Below are 17,674 nucleotides of genomic sequence, written 5' to 3' on the forward strand. Positions count from 1 at the left end.
AATACACAACATAAAATTGACCATTCAAACCATTTTTAAGCACACAATTCAGGGGCATTAAGTACATTCACATAGTTGTGCAACCAACACCACCATCCATCTCTACAACTTTTTCATCATCCCAAGTGGAAACTCTGCACCCATTAAACAATAAGTCCCCATAACCTTCCCAGGATTTTTTTTTTTTCCAGGATTTTTAATAAGACTAAATGGAAGCGGCACCTGCTTGCCAGTTGCACGCTTGGGCACTAGGAGGATTCTGCCCTCCCAGCGGAGCAGAGATTACCGTGGTGACTAAGCCAGACCAAGGGTTAACGCTCCCGCCCTCACCTATTGTCCCAGCGGGAGGAACCGGTATTTCCGGATTGGGGCCTCAGACCCTGTGATCCCGCTAAGGGTGAGGTGGGTGGAGGAGGGGAACGGAAGCTGATCATGTAAGTTAACTTTCCACCAAAATAATTAACCTGCCTTCCCATACCACCCCCACCCCCACCCCCCAATACCACCAATCAAACACCCACAATGGTCCACAACGATCCTCCCGTAGTTTTTGAAAGGGGAGCGACGCTCACCCCTTCCTTGCTCACACCCCTGGAAGGGATCGAAAAGCCGACCAGGTCACGAAGAAAAAAGGCAGCACAGCAAATTCCGCTCGCCCTTCGTGGGGAAGAAAGCTCAGCGGCAGTTTTGCAGAGAAGGAAAGAGGCAGGGGAGTGGACGCGCGGGCTGGAGTGACCAAGCGGTCCCTGCAGCCGCGGTCGCTGCGGCCGCATCCCCTACCCCAACGCTGGGTGGCGTGTGTGAGCCACCCTCCGTCCTTCTCAGTACCCCAAAGTAGCGCTGCAATAAACTGCATTTCTCCCCCGGCTCGCGCGCTAGGCACCCTCGGGGGCTCGAAGGAAGCAGGTGACTGCGCTGCCCACCCTCGTCCCCTCCAGGCCTCCGCTCTCTGGCTCACCGCCGCCCCGATGCCCCTGCCCCCACCCTAGATTTTTTTTTTCTTTCTTTCTCCCAAACCTCCAAACAGGAAATAGCTTGAGTCACAATAATACACAGGAGCAGCAGCCGAGGCCACTCGCGCCCGCCCATTCGCTGGGCCGCCTCCAGCACTCCGGCTCCTCGAGGCGCCGCCGGCGACGCGCGCGGGGAGCGCAGTGGACACAGGCCCAGCAGCCGGCGCCGCGTCGGAGGCTCCCAGGCGCCCGTCAGAGCCGCCTTCGCCCTGCCCCCGACTCCGCCGACTGCCGCCCCCGCCACCCGCCTCCAGGCGAGTACCCTCCTCCCGGTCCCTCGCTCGCCACTGAGCGTCCCGGCGCTGCCCTCCGCGAGGCCGGAGAAGAGCCGTCCCAGGCGCAGCCTCAGCGCTCCGGCAGCGCCCGGGATATCTCCCTCCGGTCCCGACTCTGGCGGGGGAGGGCTTTGCGGGCTGCGGCGGGGCGCTTGCGCCCTGCATCCTTCATGGTAGCGGAGGTAGGGGGCAGCGTGAGTAAATGCTCTGTCACCCCATGCCCCTGTGGATTCGGGCTGGACTTTATTGGGCATTGATGATTTTCCCTTTCTGGGGATGCTTCACTGACTTTTGCCTCCCCATACCCCCCCTCCGGGATGACAGTCACGGGGTTTCTCTTGGGGACTCATCTGGAAGTGGGTTTGGGCGCGCAGCTAGGGCAGCTACAGGTGACTGGGAGCCACCTTCTTTTTCCTACCTGGCCTGGAGCCTTCTCCCCCAAGGGATGGGAGCTGTTTCACTTTCCGTTGAGCTTCTCTTGAACCAGATTTAAAGGGCCTCTGAGTTTCTGTTGGCTCAGTCAGCGTTTGCAATATATCTGGAGGGGGCAGGATCTGGTGCCTTGGATTTACGCGGGCTGAGGGAGGCGCTGGCTAGTTGAGAGCAGGTGGGCGCTGCCTGGCCTGCCGGCGGAGTCTCAGCCTCGGAGCCTGAAAAGTGCGCACAGCTGAGAGCCCCGGAGATGCTTGTCAGCCCACGCAGCCCGGGAGCCGAGATCTGTTCTCTCAGCTCGGCAGTTTGGGAGAACTTTTTTTTTTTTTTTTTTTTTTGCACTTTCTGACCCATTTGTAAGGGAGGGGCCGAGCTTGTCAACATGCTGCGTGGTGTCAGTCTTCAAGGGCTACATTGTGAGGTTCTTCTATAGGGAACTCAGTCAAAACTGAGTTGGACATCTTTATGTTGGATAAAGGCCACTGAATTCCAGGCATTCTTCGAGCTTGAGAAGGGTGTTTTCAAGACTGTTTTGAAGTTGGCTTGAGGATTTTCTGCGAAACTGCCGCTGTCAATTATCCTTATCAGCTGCGGCTGCTTGCTAGTCCCTGAGGTGAGTGGGTTCTCTTAGAACGCTCCATTCAGTCAGGCCTTCTATCCAAGTTTCTCAGCGCACTTTTACAAACTGGTTGGTAGGTAAGTTAAGTCCTTAGCCAATTCTTCTGAAACACATGATCAACCCTCCGCGTTTCCCGGTGAGGGGACCGTGGTTCTAAAGGGTTAGATGGATAGGGTGACTGTCTTTACGTCAAGCGCGCTGGGGCCTTGCCGCTTTGAGTGAGGTTCACGGTCCAGCAACAGCGGTATCACCTGGGGCCTGTTAAAAATACAGGACTTCAGACCTACCCAGAACTACTCAATCAAGGTCCCCAGGGACCCTTTGCCTATTATGGCTTGAGAAGCACTGGCAGAGGGTTATGTTGGGGTGAAGTTTTTTGTCCAGTTTAAAGAAGTGATTGGGGCTTCCCTGGTGGCGCAGTGGTTGAGAGTCCGCCTGCCGATGCAGGGGACGCGGGTTCGTGCCCCGGACCCACATGCCGCGGAGCGTCTGGGCCTGTGAGCCATGCCCGCTGGGCCTGAGCGTCCGGAGCCTGTGCTCCGCAATGGGAGAGGCCACAGCAGTGCGAGGTCTGCGTACCGCAAAAAAAAAAAAAAAAACAGTGATTTACATGTCCATCCATGTCCTACAGTTTGAACCTGCGTTTTGCCAGACCAGGACAAACACACTACAGCTTTATGGGTCACAGCACCTCCACCCCAGGTGGCAGGCTCCTTAGGCCTGTGGGTTTTTTGTTTCTAGGTACTTTTAATTCTTTCATCATTATTATTGTGATAAAATACACACAACATAAATTTTGTCATTTTAACCATTTTTTTTCTCTTTTTTCCTGCCCCTCTAGGCATTTTTTTTTTTTTTTTTTTTGCGGTACGCGGGCCTCTCACTGTCGTGGCCTCTCCCGTTGCGGAGCACAGGCCCCGGACGCGCAGGCCCAGCGGCCATGGCTCACGGGCCCAGCCGCTCCGCGGCATGTGGGATCTTCCCGGACCAGGGCACAAACCCATGTCCCTTGCATCAACAGGCGGACTCTCAACCACTGTGCCACCAGGGAAGCCCCCTCTGGGCATCTTGTGGGATCTTATTTCCCCCACCAGGGATTGAACCCAGGCCCTCAGTAATAAAAGCCCAGAGGCCTAACCGCCATTTTATTTATTTTTTGTTTTTTGCGGTACGCGGGCCTCTCACTGTCGTGGCCTCTCCCGTTGCGGAGCACAGGCTCCGGACGCGCAGGCTCAGCGGCCATGGCTCACGGGCACAGCCGCTCCGCGGCATGTGGGATCTTCCCGGACCGGGGCACGAACCCGCGTTCCCTGCATCGGCAGGCGGACTCTCAACCATGCGCCACCAGGGAAGCCCCTAACCACCATTTTTAAGAGTACAATTCAGTGGCGTTAAGTACGGTCAGTGTTGTGCAACCATCACCACTATCCTTTTCCAGAACTTTTTCATCTTCCCAAACAGAAACTCTGTACCCATTAAAGAATACCCTATTCCCCGCTCTTCCCAGTCCCTGAACTTCCGGATACTGTTAATGACATTTTCTGTAGGGTACAGAAAAAGTTGAACAGGAATGTAAAGTAAAAGTAAAATCATCTCAGAATATGAATAAACGTTTGGAAATTCCTGGGTCACTGGCCTGGTGTACTTGGCATTTTAACTCCAGATTCTTAAAGTGCATGTGCTTTCTTTTAATGGAGACAACCTGAAACTATGAGGGCTTCCTCTTTGGTTTGGTTGGAAAGCAATGGAACTACCCAGGGCTCAAACTGCACTAATTAACTAGGTGCAGATGACTGGTAAAATCTCTGTGCTTCTTTTAACTGGCTTTATTTTAGGGATCGTGTTTACATTGAGTTTATCATTTTGTTTTTGTTTTTTAATACTGATCCAAACTCATTGTAGTTGAAAGAAAGCTTAAGAAAAAGTGTTGTTGCTTGCGTAGATATAAGAGGAAGTCAGAAAGATTTGAAATAATTTTCTAAAAGACCCCAAAATATTTTGTTACTGCTTTAATGTTAAGTGAGTCTAATGGTCCAAGAACATTATTTCTAGTTGTAAAAATGTTTGTCTAATTTAGAAAAGCTTTGTTGTTGTTTCAATGGAAGTATAGTTGATTTACAATGCATTAATTTCAGGTGTACAGCAAAGTGATTCACTTACACACATATGTATATTCTTAAGATTCTTTCCCATTATAGGTTATTACAAGACATTGAATACAGTTCACTGTGCCATATAGTAGGTCTTTGTTGTTTATTTTGTAGATAGTAGTGTGTATCTGTTAATCCCAAGCTCCTAATTTATAGAAAGCTTTGTAATACTGAAAGTAATCTGCTTGCATGTGCTCAAAATTATCCAGGTTGTGGTTTGAGGACATGCTTTTCAGTGAGGACAGAAATGTGAATTGACAAGCTAATAAAAATGGTTTCATTCATGATCTAACAAAGGCATTGTTATAGATCAAGAATGTGGTTCAGAATGCATAAGTGATCAGAGATATTGGGAAGATATTTAATAAGTAGCTGAATAGTGGCAGATCCTTAAAATTCTTCCCAAATTCTTTTTTCTCTAAGACCCTTGACTTTTCTTGTCTTATGACTTTCATTAGAATGAGGTTATCACCTTGTAGGAAGGAACTTAGAGCTCCCTTTGATTGAAAAGTCCCTTTGAAATGATGAATGAAGATAATTCAGATAGGCAAGATTTGGCAGAAAATTCTCCTTTTTCAAGAGGTTCTTGCATTCACAGAATTTCAGAATGTTATTATTATTATTTTTTAATTATGGTAAGGCAAAGAGAAAATGTTTCCCCTCCTCCACTATATTCTCTTCCGAAATAGCAATATACTTCAGTGTTTTATTTGGTGAACAAATGCTATTTTGTAGTCCGTACAGGAGAAAAAATTCCTAGAAAGTGTTCAGTGAATGGATTTATCAGTAATTCAGTGATGCCTGGAGAATCACTTGGGGAGTTTAGTAAAAATGGAACCTCTCCAACTACTCCAGACCTTCTCTGAGTGAGACTCCCTGCATTGGAATCTGTAGGTTTAATATCACCTTGGGTGATTCCGATATATAGTCAGGTTTGGGAGTCACACACACACACATGCAAACTAAGATATTGAGAAATTAATCTGAAAGTATAAGAGAACACAATTTTATATCACCTTGGGTGATTCCGATGTATAGTCAGGTTTGGGAGTCACACACACATGCAAACTAAGATATTGAGAAATTAATCTGAAAGTATAAGAGAACACAATTTTATATTAAACATGAAATAAAATTAATGATGAATTCTTCCTTAAAATTAGGTAGTCATTGTTTCAGTTTGACAAATCGAATAAACACTTTTTGATGTTGGTCTTCATTCTTGAGATCTGAGGTTCAGAATCCTGAATGTCCAGAAAAGCCCACTGGTCTCCCTAAGTTATCAAGGTATTAGACTATTTGATCCAGCATCAATGAACTTTTGTCGAGTGCCCATTTTGAATTGGGCATTTTCATATATATTCTCAATAAATCTTTCCAATGACTTTGAGAGAGGTGTTTCTTTTTTTTATAATATTACAGATGAGAAGACTAAAGCCAGCCTGGGTCTTCCTACTCTAGAATATGGTCCTTTCCATGGTCCACCCATGTAGAATAATAAATCCCTGCCTACTAACTCCCTTTCACCTCCAAGAAACTATGTATTCATTAATTCTTTTTTAAAAAATTTATTTATTTATTTATTTATGGCTGTGTTGGGTCCTTAGTATTGTGTGTGGGCTTTCTCTAGTTACGGTGAGTGGGGTCTACATTGCGGTGCACGGGCTTCTCACTGTCAAGGCTTCTCTTGTTGTGGAGCCCTGGGCTCTAGGCGCACAGGCTTCAGTAGTTGTGGCACGGTGGGCTTAGTAGTTGCGGCTTGCGGGCTCTAGAGCACAGGCTCAGTAGTAGTGGTACATGGGCTTAATTGCTCCGTGGCATGTGGGAATCTTCCCGGACCAGGGATTGAACCCGTGTCACCTGCATTGGCATGCGGATTCTTAACCACTGCGCCACCAGGGAAGCCCTCATTAATTCTTCATTCAAATCTTTTGGAACATCAGGTACTAGCTGCTCTAGGCTTTGAAGCAAATAAAAAATGAGCCCAAACTGAAATAAATTCCAAAAGAGCAAAGGAGTCAACAGCAAAGTGTTCTTTCCATGGTACCACAAGACCTCGGAGGAGTGATCAATTAGACTATACGTGGCTTGAATGTAGCATTAGCATAGCTAGTGCAGCTTGCAGAAAAAGCAAGTCATGGACATTCTCCTTACTGAGACCCGTCAGCAGTACCATCTCTGCATATCAACCTGATGGTATTTACGAGGCACCCCAAGATGCTACACAGTGTGGAAGAAAGGGCACAGAATTCAGGTGCAAAAGAACTGATATTTACCCTGACCAGCTGACTGAGCGGGAATAAACCTCATAAACTCGGAGCCACCATGTCCCTTAATGTAAAATTAGGGAAATAATTATCTCCCTCTTAAGATTATAGTAAGGACTCAAAAAGACCTTTTTTATAAAAATGCTTGTAAACTGTAAAATGATAATAAAAATGTCTTACCTTCATTTGGGAGAAATTTACAATGCAAAGGAGACAGAAGAAGCCACACTTCTGAGGTACCTCACACATTTTACTTAACTGAGTTTGTAATTCTCTTCTAGCTTCTAGGTCATTCTTTAAAACACAGTTTTATTGAGATGTAATTCACATGCCATACAATTCACCTATAAAGTGTGCAGTTCATTGATTTTGAGTATATTCACAGAGTTGTGCAACCATCACCCGAATCAATTTCAGGACCTTTTTGTTGCCCTAAAAAGAACACCACCCCTTCGTGAAGTCCTTCCACCCCTTAGCTGGCACCTTCTAATCCCCTACTTCCCCTACTTTAAGCAACCACTAATCTACTTTCTGTCTGTAGTTTTGCCTATTCTGGATATTTGATATAAATGGAATTATACAATATGTGGTCCTGTATTTCTGGCTTCTTTCATTTAGCATGTTTTCAAGGTTTATCTACATTGCAGCATGTATCAGAGCTTTCTTCTTTTTATTGCCAAATAATGTTCGATTGTATTTATCACATTTTGTTTATCCGTTCATCTGTTGATGGACATTTGGGTTGTTTCTACTTTTTGCCTGTTATGAATAATACTGCTGTGAACATTCATGTTTTTATGTGAACATATGTTTTCATTTCTTTGGGGTGCATAGTCATACCTACAAGTGCAAAACATATCTAACTCTATATTTAACATTTTCAGGAACTGCCAGACTTTTCCAGAGTAGGTGCACCAGTTTACTATCTCATCAGCAATGTGTGAGAGTTTCAATTTCTCCACATCCTCATCAGTCTTTTTTATTTTAACCATCCTGGTTGGTATGAAGTAGTTTTAATTCACACTCCTCTGATGCCTTATGATGTTAAACATTTTTTCATGAACTTATTTATTAAGCCATTCTTTCCTGACCTTTTTTAAAATCCCCTTCTAGGGGAACACTAGATAGAGGAAGAGGAAAATCAATTTTGAATAAATCCCCTAGTTTCAATTGTTTAGAAAAATACTAAAAATGTAAATTGAGCCCTTTGCTCTTTTAAAATTTATTTTGGTTTTGGCTCATTTTTTTATTTGCCTTGGGGCCTAGTACATGTAGTACCTGATGTTCCAAAGGATTTGAGTGAAGAATTAATACATAGATTCTTGGAGGTGAAGGGGAGTAAGTAGGCAGGGACTTACTAGTCTATATGCTGATTTAATGCCCACTAAAAAATCGTGCACCTCTCAAATGTTAATACACCAAAAAATATGCTTATGCTGATGGTGGACATTTTATTATTTATTTGTTTGTTTGACTGCACAGGGTCTTAGTTGCGGCACGCGGGATCTTCATTGCTCCGTGCAGGATCTTTTAGTTGTGGCATGCGAACACTTAGTTGCGGCATGTGGGACCTAGGTCCCTGACCAGGGATCGAACCCGGGTCCCCTGCATTGGGAGCGCAGAGTCTTAGCCACCTGACCACCAGGGAAGTCCCTATGGTGGATACTTTAAACACTTGAATGAAAATATTGTTTGATATTTTGTTGGTTAACATCTGTCCATTCAACTTATTAAAATATGTAAGAATATATAAATTGTTGATATCTTTTATTAGGGTACTCTTGATTTTATTTTCATGTACTCCCAACAGGAGCGTAGGCTGATGGACATTTCGGTGTGAGTTTGTACAGTTTTGTTCTTTCCCAAGCTGCATGGCAGTGTTTTTTCTCAATAGCCGTATGGAGAATCAGCTTCATGTTCTACAGTTACAAATCAATCCTGAATTTTTAAAATACCCGTTGGCATTTTAGAGGCCCACTCTGTTGAACATGGGTTGTGCTGTTTGGATCTTGTGTTACTGGCAAATGTAGGGAGCAGTAAGAGAAACAGGGAAATCATCTGGATTTAGAAAACGAAAATTACTTCCATTTGAAAATTGGCAGCCTTAGAATAAGCAAATGGAAGTGTGTGGTTCAGTGGTCCTAACACATTGGGCTGTATCTGAATCACCTAGAAGCTTGTTAAGACACACATTACCGACCCCCTGAGTTTGGTTTCTGAGTCAGTCAGTCTGGGATGGGGGCCCGAGAATCTGCATCTCTAACTGGTACCCAGGTGCTGCTGATGCTGCTGGTCTGGGGGCCTCACTTAGAGAACCAGTGGATTGGAGGCATTTGGAAGTATAGGACCGGAGCCAGAGTGAGGGAGGGGACGAGGCTAGAGGTGAGCTCACGCATCCTGTGTATATAGGAGCTTAGTAGGGCTGAGGAAGTAGGTATGACCCAGGCTGGGCTGGGAACTGGGACATAGGGATATCTGTGGGGAGGGGTGGCTGGAAGAGAAGCCTCTGAGATGGGGGAGAGATGGGGAGAGAGTTCTGAGGGGACAGAGGCCAGTGAGGCCCCCCAGCTCCGTGTAAATGGGACTGAGGCCACGCCTTTTCACCACTTCTAGGGAGGCCAGCGTTACCAGGTAGTGGGATGGGCTGCTTGGGGACAGGGCCAAGTGTGGACTTGCCTTCATAAGATAAGAGGTCCCTTTAGTCCTTCAGGCCACAGTCCTGGAGTCGTGACTGGCCCTCTCCCTCTTGCCTGTTACCATGAATCATAGTCAACCTAGAACCCGAGGAGCTTTGTAAGCCAGAGCAGGAGTCCTTTGCACCAGTAGTGGCCATCGAGCTTTAGTTTTCTTCCTTTCACACCTTTGCCTGCTCAGCTTACTGGCTTAAAAAAATCTGTGCTACCAGGTGTCTAGTCTCCTTAGCGTAACTTGGCATAAACCTGTTCTGAGGGTGGGTGCTGACAGTCCATGCTGTGAAGATCAGAAGGTTTGCTACAGAAAAGAAATCCAGGAAGGGCGGCGGTCCACTGCTATTGGGTCCTGTGAAGTTGAGCTGTGTCCTACCCTCCCTGCAGTTTCACAGACGTGAGACAAACATCTCCTAGTTTTATTTCATATTTTTCTGAAAGGAATCCTCATTGTACCTGAGGTTATAAAGCACTTCTCTTGGGCTTTGGAACAAGGCCAAAATCTGCCCCGCAGTACTCTGTGTTACCATCTGGGGGCACCTGCCATCCGCAGAGGGAGAGGGTTGAGTATCAGTGGGTGTTATCCCTGCCCAGCTCTGCCTGTGACTTGCTGCTGAGCTCCGGAGCTGAGTAGCCACCGCCCACTTTAGACTCACCTTTGTGTCCTCCATCCCACTCAGCCAGTTGCACAATTTTACATTCCTGTGGGCCCAGGTGTGCAATTCCTCTGGTAATGGTCAGAACTGGACAGGAAGTATTTCTCAGTCCTGCTTCTGGGAGAGATTGTGTCTCGGGACACTTAAGGTCACCTCCAGTTTCAGTGATTCACTAGGAAGACTCACAGGCTTAGCATAGAGTCATAGTCACCTCTATGACTATTACAGTGAAAGAGCACAAAGCAAAATCAGCAAATGGAAAAAGCATACGATCAGAATCTGAGAAAACCAGGCGCAAGCTTCCAAGTGTCTTCCCCCAGTAGAGTTATGCAGGACAGGCTTAATTCCAATAGACCACGTGTGTGAAATGTTGCCAGCCAGGGAATTTCATTAAAGACTCAGTACCCAGGGTGTTTTTTCTGGGGACTTACTATGTTGGCATCCTCTGCAGAGCATGTACCGAAAGTTCAGACTCCCAGAAGGAAAGCAGATGTTTAGCCTAAACTGCATTATTTGTGTAAAGAGTTTAGGGGCAATGAGCAACTCTGATCAGTCCTGAGAATGGTGGAAGATACCTCCAATCCAAGTTCCCTGACACCGTTCAAGGGCCAGTCTTGTAAGCAGGCCTCTCAAAGGATGTTAACGCTTTTGTGCACAGATGGGGACGAGGATGGAAAGCAAGGACGGTGGCAGAAGCCCTTGCACTTGGAGGAGGGGTCCATCCATGCAGCTTCAGAGGCTGGTTCTGTAGGAGTTTTTCTCCCTTTGACCAAAGCGGCAGAAGGTGGAAGTAAACTTGGGTTTTGCACTCAGATCTTGGCTTTAGGATGATAATAGGGATTCCTTCACTTCAGGGACAGAGAAGGGTGAGAGGGCACATTGGCAAAGAGTCCAAAGCCCTGTTCATTCATGTGTTTGTTCATTCTCTGCATGCCCTATTGATGCCATACTCTGCCAGGCCCTGTGGCAGCTGCTAGGGGTACAGTGGTCAACAGAGCAAAGTCTCTGCTGTCATGGGATCCTAGAGGGAGACAAATCAGTAAAGAGGCAATTCCATTTCATTATGATGGGGACATACCAAGGGCCCCAGGGCACCTACCCAGGCTTAGTGGGTGTCAGAAAGTATGAATTTTGTAATCAGACCAACCTGGGTAGGAGTACCACCTCCATTACTTCTTACCAGTGTGGCCCCGGGAAAGTTAACCTAGGCATTTGGTGTCTGAGTTTCTTCATCTGAAAACAGGGAGAATTTCCATCCACCTCTTAAGGTCCTTGTGAGAATTAAACAAGGTAATGCCTGTGGGGAACACTTATCTAGGTGGCTGGCACAGAGGACATGTTCACTATGAAATGGTTCAGCCACATCTAGGCAAGGGGAAGGGTGTGTTAGCAGGAGGGGGTGGCATCTGCCATACCTGCTGTGTGCAGAGCCTAAGGTCAGAAGGCGTCTCTAGCCCTGAGCTCATAGGTGCACCGCAGGCTTCCTTCCTGCCAGCTCATCCTACTAACCCGATCTGAGAACATTTCTTCGCTGTTTTGCTTTTCTGGCTCTTGGGGATATTTTTCCCTCTGCCTGGGATGCCTCAGCTCCTTTTGTCCACCTCAGGAATGCCTACTCATATTATTAAGACCTAACTCAAGTACGTTTTCTGTGAAGACTTTCCCAAGCCAAGCCCTTTGAACAGGATTGTCCCCTCTCTCCTTTGTCCCATCCCTGTTCCATGGTCACTCGCCTCCCTACTGCAGCGTGCTGGGTTGCAGTTACTTGTTGCTCCATTCGGCTGGATGGCTCTGGAGGGCGGGGACAGTTTCGTATTATTTGTATGTACAACATCCATCAGAGTGTTGGGTAGGGAGCAGCTCAGTGGTTGTCCCAGGAGTGAATGAATGAATGGAGTATCAGGCTGGACTTAGAAAACCCAACAGGAAATGGATACAATGTCAGCCAAATAGGTATCTGCCTTCAGAGCAGAGCTTACAGTCTAGTGGGGGAGATAGATAGTACACAGGTATAATTAGAGAAGCGACACAAAGGAAACAGAGTCTGGCCCAGCAGCAGGTGCAAGGGGAGCGGGAACAGAGAGAAGGGGGCGGTCCAAATGTTGATGCCCTGGGCAATGTGAGGTTATCTTCTGGATATCTTCTGGAGCATCGGTGGCATTGGAGGCTGGAAGGACTGGTCAGCAGGGAGCCACCCCAGGAGAGCCAGGAGTCCTCCTGATGGGGATGGAGAGGTGGATCAAAGGACACCAGCACCTCAGCTGCCAAAGGGCAGGAGATCTAAGTGGACACTTGGAAGGTTGAAGTGGTCCACTTGGGAGCATGGAAAACTGGGGCTTAAACAGCAGACATTTATTTCTCACATTTCTGGCGGCTGGAAGTCTGAGATCGGGGTGCCAGCATGGTCCAGTTCTCGGTTGAGGGTTGTCTTCCTAGCTTGAAAAAGGCAACCTTCTCACTGTGTGCTCACATGGCCTTTCTTCAGTGCATGAGTGTGGAGAGAGAGCCCTCTCTCTCCATCTTCTTATGAGGGCACTTATCCCATCATGAGGATTCTACCTTCATGATGTAACCTAAACCTAACTTACCTCCCAACACCCCACCTCCGATTACCATCATGCTAGGGATTAGGGCTTCGTCTGATGCATTTTGGGGGGACACAAACATTTAGTCCATAATAACCTCGGCCAATAAATATTTGCTGAGTACATAATAATCGCGGCTAGCACTTAGATAGCACCTCAGATGGTTAAGGCCCTAAGTGTTTTGCATATACTTATTCGATTTAACTTTCACAGAACTTTAATAGGTAGGTGCCATTTTTATCCCCTATATACAGATGAGGAAACTGAGGTATAGAGAGAGGCTTGACCAGGTCACACAGCTAATTAAATGTGAAGCTGGGATTCAAACCCAGGCAGTCTGATTCTAGAGAGCAGGGTTTTAACCATTATACCCTATTGCCTCTTAGGAAGTAAACCCTAATATTATTGGGTATCTATCATATGCCGATTCCTGAGAGAGGAGAGATGCTGCAGATACAAGGTTGAGTATGACATCATATCTACCTTCTAGGCCATCATAGAATGCTGAGAGAGACAGAGCTGTGATTTTTGAAGTCAACTGAAATATATTGAGGCCAACAAGGAACTTTGTTTCACCTTTCTTTTGTAACTGTAGTACATTGAACCATTGGCAGAGGCAAGTGTTTTGCTATTTCAGATGTATCTGGTGGCTGAAGTGCTCACAAAATTATATATATTGTTTAGGGAATAGTGGGCTGACACATCAAATTAAAACTGACTATTTTTACTAGAGTTTCTAAAATACTGATAATAATTAAATGATGGTAACACATATCCTAAAATTTATAATACTATCAAGATACAATTTGAGAAAAAGTAGAACCACTTATATGAAAAAGTTTTTTTTAACTAAAAATAAATATAGATAATTTAGAAATATTTTACAGGAAAATTTAAAACAAAATGACTTTAAAAACCTTGTGGTGGGGCTTCCCTGGTGGCACAGTGGTTGAGAATCCACTTGATGATGCAGGGGACACGGGTTCGTGTCCCGGTCCGGGAGGATCCCACATGCCGCGGAGCGGCTGGGCCCGTGAGCCATGGCCGCTGAGCCTGCGCGTCCGGAGCCTGTGCTCCGCAACGGGAGAGGCCACAACAGTGAGAGGCCCGTGTACCGCAAAAAAACAAAACAAAACAAAAAAAACCTTGTGGTGTTTCAGGATCTTGACCATTAGGGAAGCTCATGTATATGTGGAAGCTCAGTAAACCCAGGAGGTAACTCACTTTTATTGTCTGGATGGGGATGTCCAGGGGAAAACCCAGCCCATGAGGAGGAGAAGAAGGACAGTGACCCCTAGGTGGGAAGCCAGCTTGGTGATGGTTGTGGAAAGGCAGAGCTTCCTGGAGAAGGAGAAGGAAGAGGATGTCTTCTTGCCACAAATTCCACATTTGCATCCACTGGAAATAGCAGATTTGGGAAAGAGGAGGTGAGGGAAGAGGAAAGCCTGCAGCCAAGAGGGGGTTAGAGGGTAGGGGTGAGATATCCTTCTGTCTCAGAGGAAGCAGCACTTCTGCTAGGGATCAGGAAGCAGTTGTTCTGTCTGAATCCTCAGTTGCATGGAGGTCCACTCAAGAAGGCACTAGTACAGAGCAGGAAAGAGTCAGACCTGGGCTTGAATATTGGCTCTGCCATGTAGGAGCCGTGTGATCTAGGGCAGGTTTCTCAACTCTAAGCCTCAGTTTTCTCTTTGTAAAAGGGAGTCAGTAATATTGCCTTCCCCCTGAATTGCTGTGGTTCAAGTTTCATTGCTCTTACGGTTACTTTTTGTCTCAAGTCTTCACCCTTCTGTCTTGAGAGGAGGGGGTTTTGTCTAGCCTCCCACACTCAGACAATGATCATAAGCTCCTTTTGAAGGAAGAGAATTTGGCTTGAGAAGAACACGGGGTCATTGCAGCTTTTCTTCAAGGTCTCCAGCTCGTCACCGTCACAGCTCAGCCTGTAGTTTTCTTCAGACCTTTCCTTCTCTTGCTCTGCCTCAACAGGTAATATCGCAACAGGCTGCATTTCTTTCTTGTGAAGGAGTCACATCATCTCATTTCCTCTCTCCTGAAGGTTTGGGGCTGCACTTTCACTTGAGGCTTGTTCAATCTGACATCACTAAGATGACCTGTTGAGTCTGCTTTTCTGTTCTCTTCTTCTGCAACATTGGTGTAAATTGATTTTTCCTCTCCATCTTGGGTGGTGAGATGCACGCTTGGTTTTGGAACATTAGTCAGTTTCCTCCTGGATCTTCATGCCCGGTCATCAACTTTATTGCCATCCCCTGATTCCAATTTATTACCCCATTCTCTTCTCCAAGAGAAGCTAATTAAAAAAAAAAAATTTTATTGAGATATAGTGGATTTACAATGTTGTGTTATTTATATATACATGTATGCATGTATATATACTTTTAAAGATTCTTTTCCATTATAGGTTATTATAAGATACTGAGTATAGTTCCCTGTGCTATACAGTAGACCCTTGTTTTTTATCTATTTTATATACTTCATAGTAGTGTAAATATGTTAATCCCAAACTCCTAATTTATCCCTCTCCTCCCTCCACTCCCCCTTTGGTAACCATAAGTTTGTTTTCTGTGTCTGTGAGGGGAAGCTGATCTTGAGTCATCAGTCCCACCAGACACTTGATCTAACTCCCCACGCAAGCCCTAGAGTGCTGTCTGGAGATCCCAAGTCTTTCTCAGTGGCTTGTAATAGTTTTATACGGGATTTAACTTCTTCCTCTTTTATTTTATTGGATTCAGCTTCCAGAGGACAGATCCTTCTCACAGTATCAGACGTTGGCTCATCTTGAACATGACACATTTTCTTTTCCCAGCTGATTTGCTATAAAGCATATATGCTGGATCCAATCACAGGCTGGACATGTCCAGGCAACTCGCCTCTTCTGGGCTTTTATCTTTTTCATCTCACTTGATGGGGCTTTTCTTTTTTTTTTTTTTCCAAGTTTAAGTAGCATTATGGTTTGAATTGTATCCCCCCCCTTCATATGTTGAAGTCCTAACCCCAGTACTTCAAAATGTGACCTTGTTTGGAGATAAGGTCTTAAGAAGTAATCAAGTAAAATTGAGTTCATTAGGGTGGGCCCTAATCTAGTATCACTTGTGTCCTTATAAGAAGAGGAAATTTGGACACAGACATGTACAGAGTGAAGATGATGTAAAGACATAGGGAGAAGGTGGCCATCTATAAGCCAAGTAGAGAGCCCTGCCTCATGGGCCTCAGAACTTTGATCTTGGACTTACAGCCTCCAGAACTGTGAGATAATAGATTTCTGTTATTTATGGCACCAGTCTGTGGTACTTTGTTACGTCAGCCCTCTCAAACTAATACAGTCAGAATAAGAAATTCTGCCTGGAACCAAGAGAGATATTAACACAGCAGCTGTCATGCACACTCCACCATCTCCCACTGATGTCCCAGGAGAGCGAGACAGAGGCTCACATCATCAGGTTCTTCTGCCTTGAACTCTGAAGTGTCTCCTGGGTTTGCCAAACGTACAGCTTTGGGGCAGGATGAGGCTCTTCCAGGGGGGCCCCGCACTGAGGCTCTGTGGTCAACTCAGCCACAACACTGTGATCACTAAACAGGCTCTGCCTGGAACTAAACCTGTGTCTGACACCCAGGCAGACCACCGCTGGGGTGGATTGGGATGGAAGCCAAACCACCAACACTGCCCCAGACTCCTTCTTAACCTTTAATTAATCTTCTCCTTCCATGGCCCAGAGGACCCACCCTATCCTCTGCACATGCCTAAACACATAATTTAAATTAATTGTGGTTCCACTTTTTTTTTTCTTTTTTTAAAATTAATTAATTAATTTATTTTTGGCTGTGTTGGGTCTTCGTTGCTGCACATGGGCTTTCTCTAGTTGCAGCGAGTGGGGGTTACTCTTCATTGAGGTGTGCGGGCTTCTCACTGCAGTGGCTGCAGAGCATGGGCTCTGGGCGTGCGGGCTTCAGTAGCTGTGGCTTGCAGGCTCTAGAGCGCAGCCTCAGTAGTTGTGGCGCACGGGCTTAGTTGCTCTGCGGCGGCATGTGGGATTTTCCCAGACCAGGGCTCGAACCCGTGTCTCCTGCACTGGCAGGCGGATTCGTAACCACTGCACCACCAGGGAAGCCCTGTGGTTCCACTGTTGAGAGATTAAACAAAGTATTTGAGAGAGAGCAGAAGTAACCTAGCCAAGTCTAGGTGGTTCAACCAAGAAGAGCTTTCTGGAAAAAATGAAGACGTAACTAATTAGCAAGGAAAAGAAAATAACACACACACATGACATATTATGCTGGACATTACATGTGCTAAGTGCTTTACAAGTAAAAACTGATTTACGTATTTTTTTTGAATTTTCCCTGTTTATTTCTTTTTTCCCCCTCCAGTTTTATTGAGATATAATTGACATGCAGCACTGTATAAGTTTAATGTATACAGCATAATGATTTGACTTACATACATCATGAAATTATTATCACAAGTTTAATGAACATCCGTCATTTCATATAGATACAAAATTAAAGAAATAGAAAAAAAATCTTTTGTGATGAGCGCTTTTAGAATATACTCTCAACAACTTTCATATGCAACATACAGCAGTGTTAATTATATTGATCATGTTGTACATTACATCTCTAGTACTTATTTATCTTATAACTGGAAGTTTGACCTTTTGACCACCTTCATCCATTTCCCCCTCCCTCTACCCCGCCTCTGGTAGCCACATATCTGATTTCTTTTCCTGTGAGTTTGTTTGTTTGTTTATTTTTGAAGTATAACTGACCTACAGTGCTATGCTAGCTTCTGGTATACAACACAGTGATTTGCTATTTCTGTACATTTCAAAATGATCACCACAATATGTCTAATTATGGTATGTCACCATACAAAGATATTACACAGTTATTAACTATTTCCCATACTGTACATTTCATACCCATGACTCATTTATTTTGCAACCTAAAGTGTGTGCCTCTGATTTAGTTTTTAAAACAA

General features: G+C 45.6%; 1 protein-coding gene across 3 annotated transcripts in view; it reads left to right on the forward strand.

Moving 5' to 3' along the window:
- Nucleotides 1-855: 855 nt before the first annotated feature.
- Nucleotides 856-17,674, forward strand: part of TJP2 (tight junction protein 2) — a 130,680-nt gene continuing 113,861 nt past the window's right edge. For 2 of the 3 annotated variants that reach the window (XM_059072710.2, XM_059072709.2), the window contains exon 1: nucleotides 856-1,267. The gene's annotated coding sequence lies outside the window, so the exon portion shown is untranslated. Of the gene's footprint in view, nucleotides 1,268-2,158; nucleotides 2,334-17,674 lie in introns of those variants that run through there. The other variant, XM_067039558.1, reaches the window with a different exon arrangement.

Source organism: Kogia breviceps, chromosome 8, assembly GCF_026419965.1.
Source record: "Kogia breviceps isolate mKogBre1 chromosome 8, mKogBre1 haplotype 1, whole genome shotgun sequence".
In the NCBI taxonomy this organism is placed as follows: domain Eukaryota; kingdom Metazoa; phylum Chordata; class Mammalia; order Artiodactyla; family Physeteridae; genus Kogia; species Kogia breviceps.